This window comes from Pelobates fuscus, chromosome 1 (assembly GCF_036172605.1).
Source record: "Pelobates fuscus isolate aPelFus1 chromosome 1, aPelFus1.pri, whole genome shotgun sequence".
NCBI lineage: Eukaryota > Metazoa > Chordata > Amphibia > Anura > Pelobatidae > Pelobates > Pelobates fuscus.
The window spans coordinates 337482040-337496801 of NC_086317.1; the positions used below are offsets into that span (position 1 = coordinate 337482040).

Consider the following 14762-nt stretch of genomic DNA (forward strand, 5'->3'; position numbering starts at 1 on the left):
TCAAAACAGAACAAAAGAGAGATATCACCCACGACTAAACTACTATAAAGAAAAATCTAATTATACATATGTAGGGAATAAAACGGTGAAAGATGGAATTTATTGGAGACAGGGAGAGAATCCTCAGAATCACAAAGAACAATATAGATATCCCAATCCTAAAGAAAATAAAATACCCCTAAAGAACAGATATGAAGCCTTATCCGATTAGAAAGAGGAGGAGTTTTTTTGGCAGAGCAGGATGAAAGACAGACACAAGATAGACCAAGAGACAGATACACCTATCAACCCCAGAAAAAGAAGGGCGTCAGTTATAGAGGGACAAGAGGAGGGAAATATGTACAAAACAAAAAGAAGATAAATATACCCAAGGAGCTGATGAAAATAATTTTTAATTTAAGTAATAAAACTCTAGATCCCAATCATAAATCAATACTAAATAAGGGATTAAAGTTTGCTCCAAGCACAAGCCTCAATCATTTTAATATGTACATTGACCTAAACCGTTTTAAACGTAATCTATGTTTAAAAAATGTTTTTCCTAAAAGATCCATTAGATAGAGAACAACTAAACCAGCAAATAACCTCTCAGGAGACCACAAACTACAAACACACTGCTTTGAAGAACAAATCAATTTTTTACCCTAAACAAATGATTTCGAACGAAATTATATCCTTCGAAACCATGGTAATGACAGAAATAAATAAAATTGCCCCTAAAGATAAATTCAAAAGTAACCTAACTTTATTAGAGAAAAAAGCATTAAAAGATCTACAAACTGATAAAGACTTAATTATAAAACCTGCTGATAAAGGAGGAGGAATAGTTCTAATGTCCAAGCTGTTTTATAATACAGAAGCAGAGAATATTTTAAAAGATACGAATACTTATCAGCAACTTAATAAGAACCCAAGTGAAGAACTGATTTTAAGAAATAACTTTTTTTGGTATAATGATAATTATTTTTTACAAATTAACGGGACGGCTATGGGGACAAAGTTTGCCCCCAGTTATGCCAACCTGTTTATGGCCTTTTGGGAAAATTATTTATATATGATGGGCATGACTGGGAGCAAAATCTGTTTTTTTTATGGCCGATATATCGATGATATTTTACTAATATGGAAGGGAGAAGAAAGCCCCTTAAAAATGTTCTTAGAATTTTTAAATAATAATGATTGGGGTATCAAACTAACCAGTGTGTGGAGCAAGCAACAAGTCACTTTCCTAGACTTAGATATCTACATAGAAGATGAGAAAATTAAAACTAAAAAACATTTTTAAAAAGTAGATTGCAACAGTTTCATTGAAAGCATAAGTTGCCACCACTCCCCCTGGTTGGAAAATGCCCCAAAGGGTCAATTCCTCAGGATTCGCAGAAACTGTAGTGACTTAACGAATTATGAGGATCAGTCACTAAGGATTAAGTCAGACTTTTTAATGAAAGGATACGATACAGTAAAATTAGAAAATTCACGATTGGAAATAAAAAATAGGGAAAGAAAGGAATTGCTAAAATATAAAATTAAAAGTAACACGGATACACAAGATATACCTTTTATTAGCAACTATAATACGAATAATTACCAAGTACGTAAAATTATACATAAATATTGGCCAATCTTGTTACAGGATCCAGCACTAAAACAAATTCTGCCTACTAAACCCAGGATGATTTATAGAGGAGTGAGAAACCTTAAGAACACACTGGTACGAAGCTCCCTTAAAGAACAGAATCATTCCTCAACTATATTTAAAAATGAAAAGGGTTTCTATGGGTGTGGCCTATGCACAGCCTGCAAAAAATCAGGATGCACTCGGAGGGTAATAAAATAAATAGTTATCAATAAGGATACGAAAATCCCTATTAAACAGTTCATGACATGCTACACAAAAAATTTGGTTTACTTATTAATATGCCCCTGTGGGCGGAAATATGTAGGTCGAACCACTAGACCCCTACATGTGAGAATTAGAGAACACATCTATAAGATCCAAACAGGATTCAAACAACATAGTGTTTCCTGTCATTTTAAAAAATTCCATCACCAAAAACCAGAAGGCCTAATGTTTATGGGAATAAAGAAACTGAACAAGAATTGGAGAGGAGGTGATTTTATTAAAGAACTTGAAAAGACTGAAATGGAATGGATATATAAACTAAACACATTAATCCCCTACGGTTTGAATGCTGACTTCGAACTTTGCCATTTTCTATAACACTACTTTCCCACTTTGTTGTCTCCAACCACCCTATATCTCTTTTATATTCAGAGTATTTAATTTGTATTTTAGATATCCCTATCCATTTTAGATATTTCCTATATATTTTTTACCTATGTACAATTATTATGAGTCTAGTTATATAATGGTATACTAACTTGTCACCTAAAGAAGATAAATTAGTTAACTGCTTTGTTGCCTTAAATTACTCTATACCTTTACCTTTCTAGAATATTAAATATTTTTTTTCCTTTCATTTTAGATATCCCTACCTATTTTAGAGATTTTCTATAAATTATAACTAGTGAAAAGAAATTTTTAAAGTATTCCAAAAAACATCACTAAAAATATGAATGGTATAGAAATTTGCCATTTAAAAGAGATATAAATCAGCTAGCCATTCAAAAGAGATAAAAATCAGCTAACCGTTTAAAAGAGATAAAAATCAGCTAACCGTTTCTCTTTTAAACTAAATGTAAATTATGGAAAAGATAAAACATAAGATGGACTCTTATGAACAAATAGAAACATAAACTCTACAATTTACAAAAATGAAAACAAAGATATAAACCCTGCAGTTTACAAAAATCGAAAATTACTTTTAGACATGTAACCTGTATGGAATACAGAAACGGAATAAGTAGAAACTAGAAGTAACTTACTGTGAATTATTCCTAAAAAGATACAATTAAATTTTCTCTGCACACTACATAAAATTACTGCTAACTTATTGCTCCAAGGTATTTTACTGAACTAATTACCAAAGCAAGAAATGAGAGGCAGAGTGCGATATATGCATAAATGATTGTAACGGATCACCTGGCACCCCGACTTGGTACCTCCGTTAATGGATGCTCCTAGCGCTAGACACCATAATCACCGAATCCGAGAAACCTTTAAATTCTCCCAAGCGTATGAATGCTATAGACCATTGAATAGGAACCATACGAATAGGCTTGTACTCCTAGCAGTCAACTGGAACAGCATACATTAAATCCTTTCCCCAATAATGAGACGACACATCACTTTGAGGGTAAAACAGGAACTCTGGACTGGCTCATCCAGCCTGGCTTTTATTTCCAACTCACACATACAGGCCACACCCAGGGGGAGGCATAAAAGAACCAATGACATAGATGTTACCTCCCACACATCCCCTCCCCTTAGTGTGACACATAATCCCATTATGCATACAGTGTAAAATATACTTTTACACAACTTTCATAACTTTAAAACCATACATCACATTCATATAAAAATACATATCCACAATCAATCCATTCAGGGGAACAACATATTAAAAAATGGCATGAATCCGACCAGGGGTTCAAAAGTTACTAAAAAGTATCTTTTGTTCCTTTCTGGCTGGCAGAAAAACATCCCCACAATGCACCCTGGTTTCCTCCCTTCTGCCCTGGAGTTAATTGGAGAAGTAATCCAATTACCCAGGACTAAAGGCAGACTCCATTAACCACATGGTTGCAAAACGACATAAAACACTTTAAAATACATAAAGTCACATTTACACATAACACACAGACATTTCACCTATCCCCAGATAGCTGGGATCTGCACGCACAAAACTACCGAATAGCGCGCAGATCCTACTCACACAGTACAATTGCCATGGAGCTAAAGTCTTTCCCATAGTCTTTCATTATATGAATAGGCTCCATGGTATGGCTATCTGGGGTATCACATTCCCATAAAGTCTGGTCCATAGTCCAAAGGCAAGAGGCGGGCAATCAGCCCCCTCCAAGGACACGTGGCGAGGTCGGTTTCGCCACACTTCTCCCCTTTACCCCCCAGACTAACAGGGTACTTGACCTCCTGCCGGTCAGTGCCCTTGTTAGTCCAGCAGCCCACCCACAAGACAGAAACAGCAGAGCAGCCCACCCACAATAAACAGTTACTACACCTGGGTGAGGGAGAATCTTGTCCAGGTTCAGGTGCCTCACCACGGCTGTGTGGGGGACTGGTAGGCTGCCTTGGTAGGTTGCTGAGGGGGCAGAGACCAGCGGTACTCTGTCCTGTTGCCAGCACTACCATGGGAGTAGTCTGGTTGGAGCCTGGTTGCTGGAGACCGACTGTCTCCCCTTTAAATACACCGCTCTGCTGCTGGAGACCGACTGTCTCCCCTTGAGTTACACCGCTCTGCTGCTGGAGACCGACTGTCTCCCCTTGAGTTACACAGCTCTGCTGCTGGAGACCGACTGTCTCCCCTTGAGTTACACCGCTCTGCTGCTGGAGACCGACTGTCTCCCCTTGAGTTACACAACTCTACTGCTGGAGACCGACTGTCTCCCCTTTAGTTACACAGCTCTGCTGCTGGAGACAGACTGTCTCCCCTTTGGCTAAACAGCCCTGTTGTGGGGGGGCAGGACCGACCGTCCCTACCCCCTGTGCTGGAAGTGCAGAGACCACGGTCCGATCTGCACAGGTGTGGGGCTTACAGTCTCCCCCTGGTACATTAAGCTGCCGCTGGGGAGAGGTGGTAACCAGCTCCTCTCCCATTAGAACACTCTGCCGCTGGGGAATGGAGACTGGGCTCTCTATTCCCTGTACATTAATGATCCGCCGCTGGGGAGAGGTGGTAACAATCTCCTCTCCCATGCATACTTCCCGTCTCTGCGGAGGAAGACCGACTGTCTCTCCTCCCAGCACAGAGTCCTGCTGTGGGGGAAAGGGGGCTGGGCTCTCTATTCCCTGCTGGATACTCTGCCGCTGGGGAATGGAGACCGGGCTCCCAATTCCCAACAAATCACACTGCCGCTGGGGAGGGAGGACGGCTCCTTCAGCTCCATGTAACTTGGGCGCAGAGACCACGGTCCCATCTGCGCTGGTGTGGGGCTTACGGTCTCCCCTTGGTGGGTTAGGCTGCCGCTGGAGAGAGGGTGTAACAAGCTCCTCTCTCTGAACTGTAACCTGCCGCTGGGGATCTGGGCCGACTGCCCAGCATCCCTGTAGGGCCGGTAGAGAGACCTCGATCCCATCTCCACCTGCCATCTGTGGGTCTCTCCAGGACCAGTCTATGAGGTCCCCTACTTCTGCAACTGGTAGTGAAGCAGGGGGTACCTCTGCCGCGTTTTCCCAGCTATAGGCTAGCAGGTCTGGGTCTGCCACCCAGTTTTCCCGGTCTGCGTCCCTGCTCTGCGGCTGGCAGGAATTTAATAGTTCTACATAGTCCATCTCCAGCTCTCGTTCCATGGCAGCGAAACGGCGGAGGTCTTCTCCCAGTCCAATAGATCTCGGGCCCTCTATCATCTCACCTCGGTAATGAAAGATAGCCCAGTACCGTGACTCTGCTGGACTGCCGAAGTTGACATCCTCCACTAAGGCTTTCCACAACAGGCCAGGGCTTGTGTAGTTCTCCCCCTCTGGCTGGATGCCCTCTGCCCTCCACGTCTCTGGCTGGACAGTGCACCACCACAGTGCCCGGTATGAGGCGTCCAGGCTCAGTTCCCTTTCCACGAGGTACTCGAGTTGTCTTACCCGCTGCTCTCCAGGTTGGTCTCCCAGAAGTGGCATCCGCCAGGCCATTTGTTCCTCCAACTGGTATGCGACACCAGGAAGGCGCTGCTGCCGTTGATACTGGACTTCCTCCAGGGCATCGTACCATAATTCTTTCCGGGCATTATCTCTCCATTCTAATTCACTCTCTTCCTCAGGTGTGTGTGTTGCCCAGGGGTCTACGAACCCCATTTTCCCAAATCTTTGTGTAGACAGGGACGCTGTAGGCACACTAGCGTCGCCCTCAATTTGTAAATCCAAACGTACTGTGTCTCTGAGCTGCTTTACCTCGCACTAGGACGCCATCCCACCGCTTGCCACCAATGTAACGGATCACCTGGCACCCCGACTTGGTACCTCCGTTAATGGATGCTCCTAGCGCTTCCTGAGGACTCCAAGCACTCTGGCAGACACCATAATCACTGAATCCGAAAAACCTTTAAATTCTCCCAAGCGTATGAATGCTGTAGACCATTGAATAGGAACCATACGAATAGGCTTGTACTCCTAGCAGTCAACTGGAACAGCATACATTAAATCCTTCCCCCAATAATGAGACGACACATCACTTTGAGGGTAAAACAGGAACTCTGGACTGGCTCATCCAGCCTGGCTTTTATTTCCAACTCACACATACAGGCCACACCCAGGGGGAGGCATAAAAGAACCAATGACATAGATGTTACCTCCCACACATCCCCTCCCCTTAGTGTGACACATAATCCCATTATGCATACAGTGTAAAATATACTTTTACACAACTTTCATAACTTTAAAACCATACATCACATTCATATAAAAATACATATCCACAATCAATCCATTCAGGGGAACAACATATTAAAAAATGGCATGAATCCGACCAGGGGTTCAAAAGTTACTAAAAAGTATATTTTGTTCCTTTCTGGCTGGCAGAAAAACATCCCCACAATGCACCCTGGTTTCCTCCCTTCTGCCCTGGAGTTAATTGGAGAAGTAATCCAATTACCCAGGACTAAAGGCAGACTCCATTAACCACATGGTTGCAAAACGACATAAAACACTTTAAAATACATAAAGTCACATTTACACACAACACACAGACATTTCACCTATCCCCAGATAGCTGGGATCTGCACGCACAAAACTACCGAATAGCGCGCAGATCCTACTCACACAGTACAATTGCCATGGAGCTAAAGTCTTTCCCATAGTCTTTCATTATATGAATAGGCTCCATGGTATGGCTATCTGGGGTATCACATTCCCATAAAGTCTGGTCCATAGTCCAAAGGCAAGAGGCGGGCAATCAGCCCCCTCCAAGGACACGTGGCGAGGTCGGTTTCGCCACAATGATTTTTAATGAACAGGAGCAAATGTTGAACACCTCTTTCCCTTCTTTTATCTGTTTCTTCTACTTTATACTCATAAGAACTAACTCATGCTAATATGTCATTATAAGGTATTTCATTGAATCAATCACCCAAGCAAAAAATGACAGGCAAAGTGATATATGTATTATTTTTAATGAATAAGAATAATTGTTAAATGTCTTTTTTCTTTTTCTGTTCGTCTCTTTTATTTGTAAATGTATGAATTGATATGGAACAAAAATCAGCCAATCGTTCCTTTTCTAAAACAAAATGAAAATATAAGGGTTAAAATTTAGAAAAAGATAAGACATAAGACGGAACCCTGTGAACAAATATTGGTATAAATTCTGCAATTTACAAAAATAAAAAGGTATAAATCCTGCAGTTTACAAAAATCAAAAAATTATCACTGCAAGTAATGACAGGCAGAGTATGATATATACATGTATAGAACCACAAGCAGAAATGGGATACGGCTGTACAGTCTATGGAGGGAACATACAAAAAAAAAAAACAATAGTGTAATACAGTATATACAGTGAATAGTGCGCTTTAAATGGATGCACTCACGAGATAGTGGAGATAAAAGAGCATTCAAAGGTGCCTCCCCAGGATATGTGGGGCGATACTGGTATCCTTTGCAAATGTCGAGCAGCCAATGGGACACAGGACTCCAGGTGAGTAGAAGTAGAAAATTTTAGTAATTTTATTTTCTTTAAAAAGGTGAAACAACACCATAGAAATAAAATTTAAAAGTGCAGCAATAGGTCCAACGCGTTTCGTTCAACACAGGAACTTCATCAGGGACCGCACAATAAAAGAAATCACCAGCAATATTACAGATTGTAAAAAATATACATCCTACTCACCCTAACAATAATCACTATAAATAGGGCTAATCCCAATGTCCCATTGGTCCAAAGTATGGGAGTATCCTCTGGGCAGCTCTTCATTGGTCCAAGGATGGTGTCTTCCAGCTGATTATATTTTCGGCATTTCGGTGCCTCAAAAACGAGCGCGTTTTTCAAACGCCGGAACCGGAAGTGGACGTTCTCTTTCACTTCCGCGTTCCATTTGCGTTCCACGTGCGTTCCAAAAGGAGTCCGCACATGCTCAGTTATACTATCACAACTACCTCGATCAAAAACCATCATCATAAATTAAAAACAATTACTAAAGAATCAGAGCATAATTAAAACTAAAATGCAATAAATCTCTAGATGAAAAGAGAAAGATGAATTAGTATATATAATATATAGACACCATTTCATATTAATTATTTTGACAAATTGAAATTATGATGTAACAAAATTTCGTGATCAAACTTCATTATATGATATCTGCAGATCTGTTAAAATGACAAACACCTTATCTGCAGATCTATTTAAAGTGACAGACTCATCTGCAAATCTGTTAAAGTGACAGACGCCTTAACTGCAGATCTATTTAAAGTGACAGACTCCTCTGCAAGTCTGTTAAAGTGACAGACGCCTTTGCAAGTCTATTAAAGTGACAAACACCTATTTAAATTGAAAAAAATAAAAAACATAACCAGTATACCTAAACATGTTCCCTCAATACCATTAATTATAAATTGTGATAAATAACCTGATTAGTACACATAACTGTATAGTGTAAAACACACTGATTTAATTTTTTATTTTTGTTTTTAATTTAATTGTTTTATATTATTTTTTATATTTTATTTTTTATCTTGTTTATCGTTTTTTATACTTTTTTATATATTTTTTTATATATATACATAGATTACATTTTTGCACTTTTATTATATCCCCAAAAAAGATATCCCTAGTTATCCCATATGTTTAAACTAATGATACTACTCATTTATCCGAAAAATACATGAAGTCTAAAAAGAGAGTAGTCATAACGATCACTCCAAAAAACACACCAGATCAATCCCAATGATCAGGCCCTTTGGTTCCAGGGTCTTCAACTTGTGTATCCAAAAGGTTTCCCTTTGGGATAACTTCTTGACCCTGTCCCCTCCCCGCCAATAAGGCAAAACGTGTTCAATCATTTGAATTCTCTAAATGAGAAAAAAGGACAATTGTAACAATGGGCGGAAACGGAATGGGTAACAAGTCCCTTACGTATGTTGTTTAGATGTTCCAAGATTCTAACCTTTAAAATACGTTTTGTACGTCCCACATACTGTTTGCCACACGGACACTGCAGTAAATATACTACATGGTCCGTGTGGCAACCTATCGGTGATTTGATCCTAAAAAACTCCCCAGTTACAGAACTACTGAATTCCTTAGTTCTTCCCATAAGGGCAGTGGTGCAAGCTTTACAGATACTGCATCCTCTAAAACAACCCGAATCAGGGGATCCATTGGATCTATTTGTTTTAATAGCATAGCTGGGGGCTAGCATATTCTTTAAGTTCTTATTCCGCTTAAAAATCACCATCGGACATTCAGATAGTGAACTACACAAAATAGGGTCCTGCTGTAAAATGGGCCAAAATTCACTTAAACTTCTTTATATCTTGAGATGATCAGTGTTGTATTGTGTGACAAAAGAAGACCTGAAATTCCCACTCCCTCCCGCCCCAGGAGTTTTATCCTCTAAAAGTCTACTTCGCTCCAAGGTATCTATTGACCGAATTTCTTTCTCTAGGGTGTTCTTATTGTAACCCCTTGCACATAATTTATTTTTTATGTGTGTAGATTGGGTCTGAAAATCATGTGGGCGAGAGCAATTGCGCTTTAGTCTGGTAAACTGGCTACGTGCTATGCCTTTAAGTCACGGTTTGTGGTGGCAGCTCCGTTGGTGAACGAAACCATTGCCATCTGTGGGCTTAAAAAAACACTTGGTATGTATTTGGCCCTGATCGCAAAAAATTCCGAGGTCCAAAAAGTGGATTCTGTTCTTATTCCACTCAGGGGTAAACAAGAGATTGAACAAATTGGAATTAAGATAGTGAACATAATCCGAAAAGCTAGTGGAGGACCCTTTCCAGATGATGATTACATCATCAATATAACGCCGCCAGAGCACCAGGCTCTCCCTCCAGTCATGCCCCGACCACACAAAAAGTTCTTCCCATCTCCGCATGTAGGTGTTGGCATAACTGGGGGCGAACCTGGTGCCCATGGCAGTTCCTGTTATCTGAAGGTAATGTTAGTCATTAAAAAATAAAAAATTATGTTCTAATATAAACTTCACCGAAGTCAATATGAATTCCCTCTGACCCAGGGATAAATCTGAATCCTGGGACACATAATGATCAAGAGCCTCCAGCCCCAAACGGTGACTGATTACCGTATCCAGAGAGGTCACGTCCAGCGTGGCCCAGCTGTATTCGGATTCCCACTCTATACTGTCCAATTCTTGAAGAAAGGACTTGGTGTCACGTATATAGGAGGGGGCCCCCTGAGCATATTTTTGAAGGAACGAATCCACATATGCTGATAGATTAGCAGTGAGTGAATTCACTCCACTAATGATAGGACGTCCTGGTGGATCAGGGAGGCGTTTGTGGGTTTTAGGAAGAAAATAAAATATTGGAATTACTGGATTCTTTTGGAATAAAAAATCAAAATTCTTTTGAGATATAATTCCACTATCCCTAGCCTTAATCAGAATTTCTTTAAGTTCTAAGTTATACATCAACGTGGGATTATTCTGCAGGGTAATGTATGTCTTCCTATCCCCCAAGATGTTAAGGGATTCCTTCAGATAGTAAGAGGCAGTCATCAACACTATTCCTCCTCCCTTGTCGGCCTCACACAATATTAACACTTAGCAACGGTGTTGTTTTGTTTGTTGTATGATATGAGAGAGGAACTGGTGGACCTCTTGCGAGGTCAGAGCGTTGCCATGGTTATCAGGGCAACGCTCAGATCTTGCGAGAGTGAACTCTAGCCTCGCAGGCTAGAGTTTACTCACCACTAGGAACACCAGGGACTGCAGCATGCCCCCCTTCCACTCCCATTTAAAAGGTAAGAAGGCAGGGGGGGGATATAAAGTTTAGTTTGTTTTTTCATTAAAAAAAAAATCAGCCATACACACACACAGGCAGTCATGCACACAGACACACAGGCAGACAGTCATACACACACACACACACAGGCAGTCATGCACACAGATACACACACATAGGCAGTCACGCACACAGACACACAGGAAGACAGTCACACACACACAGGCAGTCATACACACACACACACAGGCAATCATGCACACAGACACACAGGCAGAAAGTCATACACACACACAGAGGCAGACAGTCATGCACACAAACACACACACAGTCATACACACAGATACACATGCAGTGAGTCATACACACAGACACACAGGCAGTGAGTCATACACACACACACACAGGTAGTCATGCACACAGACACACAGGCAGACAGTCATACACACACACAGAGGCAGACAGTCATGCACACAGACACACAGGCAGTGAGTCATACAAACACACACGTAGTCATGCACACAGACACACAGGCAGACAGTCATACACACACACACAGGCAGGCATGCACACAGGCAGACAGTCATACACACACACACACACACAGGCGCAGACAGTCATACACACACACACACACACAGGCAGACAGTCAAACACACACACACAGGCAGTCATGCACACAGACACACAGGCAGACAGTCATACACACAGACACAGACACACACACACAGAGGCAGACAGTCATACACACACATACACACACACACACACAGGCAGACAGTCATACACACACACACACAGGCAGTCATGCACACAGACACACAGGCAGACAGTCATACACACAGACACAGACACACAGAGGCAGACAGTCATACACACACAGAGGCAGACAGTCATACACACAGACACACACACAGTCATACACACAGTCATACACACAGACACACACACAGGCAGACAGTCACACACACAGACAGTCACACTCACACTGACAATCACACAGTTACCTGTGGAGTTCATTGTGGAGGCACTGCAGCTCCTGGAGACTGTTTGGTGGGGAAGCAGGGACTCCTTCCTGCTCCCCTGCAGCAGTTTTCCGGCGCTTTTAGCTCCGCCCCCGCCACACAGGAAGCTCCGCCCCTGCCGCAATTTTTTTTTTTAATTCCGGCCGGCCATGTGTGAGCTGTGTCTGCCGCAGGGCGCCCCCTGCTCCATGGTGCCATGTGCGGCCGCACAGCTCGCACACCGCTAAGGCCGGCCCTGATCCCACTTATGGAGGCACCAGATACAAGTTAAACTTAAACACAGCGCAAGCATGTTATTAAAGTTGCTTGCGCTGTGCAGAACAAATACAGGGCCTTTTTCTCATGCTAGAGCTCTTCAGCGGGGCTCTGCGCATTTAACCAACATGCTCACTTTGAGAGGGGGCGTGCTTATCATTAGTGATGACAAAACACACCCTCTTTGGCCCCGCATCCTTCTCAGGGGGCCGCTGTGATTGAAAAATGCCTGGGTCAAATTTATTTCCCAGTCCGTCCCTGCCCTCGCCCATTCATTGACCACTCTGAGCAACATGTGCAATATGCTAGCCAGCCAGAACTCTTGTTCTGAGCTGGCTAATAACACCCAAAAACTCTGCCAGAGGTGGAGCAAAGGATTTTAACTCCATATGTGCAGCGTTTCATCTTGACCACCATGACCACTTAAAATCATTTAACTAAATTCCTAGGAGCCAGGAGAAACTGTGGCCACATTTCTCAAGCTCTAGACACTGCCATAACCTATTATTCATTTTAAATGCTACAATGTTATAAACGCAACACTGATTAAACCTGAACTTCAGGGAAATAGTTTGCTGTTTCACACATATTATTGTCAGTATGGAAAGATATGATTTAAACACTGGAAACAGTGAGGATTATTGCAACAAAGCTTCTGTGAACACATTCATATACTTTTCTTTCTTCAAAGACGTTCTGTTTGAAAGTTTAAAAAAAAAAGGTTTTTAAAAAGCAGCAAATCTGGTGAAGAATTATACCATGTTTATAAGATTGTACATAAAATGTAATCCAACCCTATCCCTGCTTCATGAACTGTTTTCTTAACACATAAATCCAAGTTTACAATCATCATTACTGTTAAATTGAATAATATTCCACAACTTAGACCAAACTGAAAGGTTTAGCCAAACTCGGTGGGAACTTGATGTTAAGTTTCCTGCTCAATATATACCAAGTCCAAAGACAGAATTCGGTTCCCCTTGGTTTCAAGTAACCTAAAGGTGGACATGAATGTATAAACTGTATTGACTGTATTTCAGCTGGGATGCAATCAAATAGTATGTGGTCTAGTTGAATTATAAGCCATTTAACTAAAACAATCTTAGATATGTTCTAAAGATAAATGGATATGGCCATTGTTCTATAAAAAACAACAACAAAAAACATATTTACACAATGTCCTAATCAGCATTGTAAACATTTTGAAAAAAATTCTAGTTGTCCAAGAATCTAAAGCAGTAGCCCAATCTGTGTCTATTAAAACAATCTACCGGTACTTGTCCTGACATACAAAATTATTTCAGATTGGGGCATCTGCCTAGAGCCCTGCATGTTGACACTCTGAATTCTCGTAAATTATATCTAAATGGAAAAAACTGAGATTAAAAACACTGATTTAGAAAATTTCTCCAACTCGGCTATAATCAAAGCATTTGGCCACATTAACTCAATCAAGTGGACTGGGTGCGGTGATTCTTTGGTTTTAAACTAGCAATATGAACATGGTAAAGCTTACATTGCAGGGTTAAACACACTGCTAGGTTCTGTTTGATTTGTGAGAACTGAGTCAAACTCACAGCTAACCTCCATTTGATAGGAGAAGAGAAGTGCAGGTTGTGCATGTGCTTTTTGTACTCAATGCTTCTCTAAGAGGTTTTGATGTGTTCAAGAAGCTATAAGAATTGGATCTCAGCGCTGGAGACAAAGGGCGAGTAAAACCCTTTGAAGAAAAAATTATTTCGATTTTAGGGGAGGGCTTAAACTAAATGCAGAGAAGAACACTATGTTAGAAATACAGGTTTGTGTTCCTAACACTATAGTGTTCCATTCACTTGGGAAAATATTGAATTTGGTAAATAACCATTAATGTCTCACCCTTTGCCCCAGCCCATAATGAGTCCCTCTTTCCCTCCCATAGAATTTGTGTGCAGGCTGTGTGTAATGTGTGTGACAACATGTTTGCTGGCTGTATGTAATGTTTGCTGGCAATATTTAATGTGTGTGCCATGTGTACCGGCTGTGTGCACTAGCTGTGCGTAATGTGTGTGATGTTGGATGCTGGAGGTGTGTAATGTGTGTGATGTTTGCTGGCTGTGTGTAGTGTGTTTGAGAATTAATGGCTATATGTAAAGCGTGTGTGACATTTACTGGCTGTGAGCAGTGAAATTGATGTTTGTTGGCAGTGTGTAATGTATGTGAGATGTTTGCTGGCTGTAGTTAATGTGTGTGATGTGTTTTGCCTTTTCCCATGCATAGTTTTCAGGAACTGCATGTCCTGAGTGTCTGTCAAATTATTTCCACATCAAAAAAACATAGGTTTTTATGTATTTTTTTATTTGTTAGGTAGGAAATATAGAATATTAAAACAAACCAACTTGTATTTATTCCACCTTAAATTAATTTGTCAGTTTTCTAATATTTAATAACTAACTCTAAAATGCTTT

At 41.1% G+C, this 14762-nt stretch overlaps 1 protein-coding gene across 2 annotated transcripts in view; it reads right to left on the reverse strand.

Moving 5' to 3' along the window:
* The window catches only part of UBAC2 (UBA domain containing 2), a 162392-nt gene that overhangs the window by 69503 nt on the left and 78127 nt on the right, over positions 1 to 14762 (reverse strand). The gene's annotated exons all lie outside the window — the stretch shown is intronic.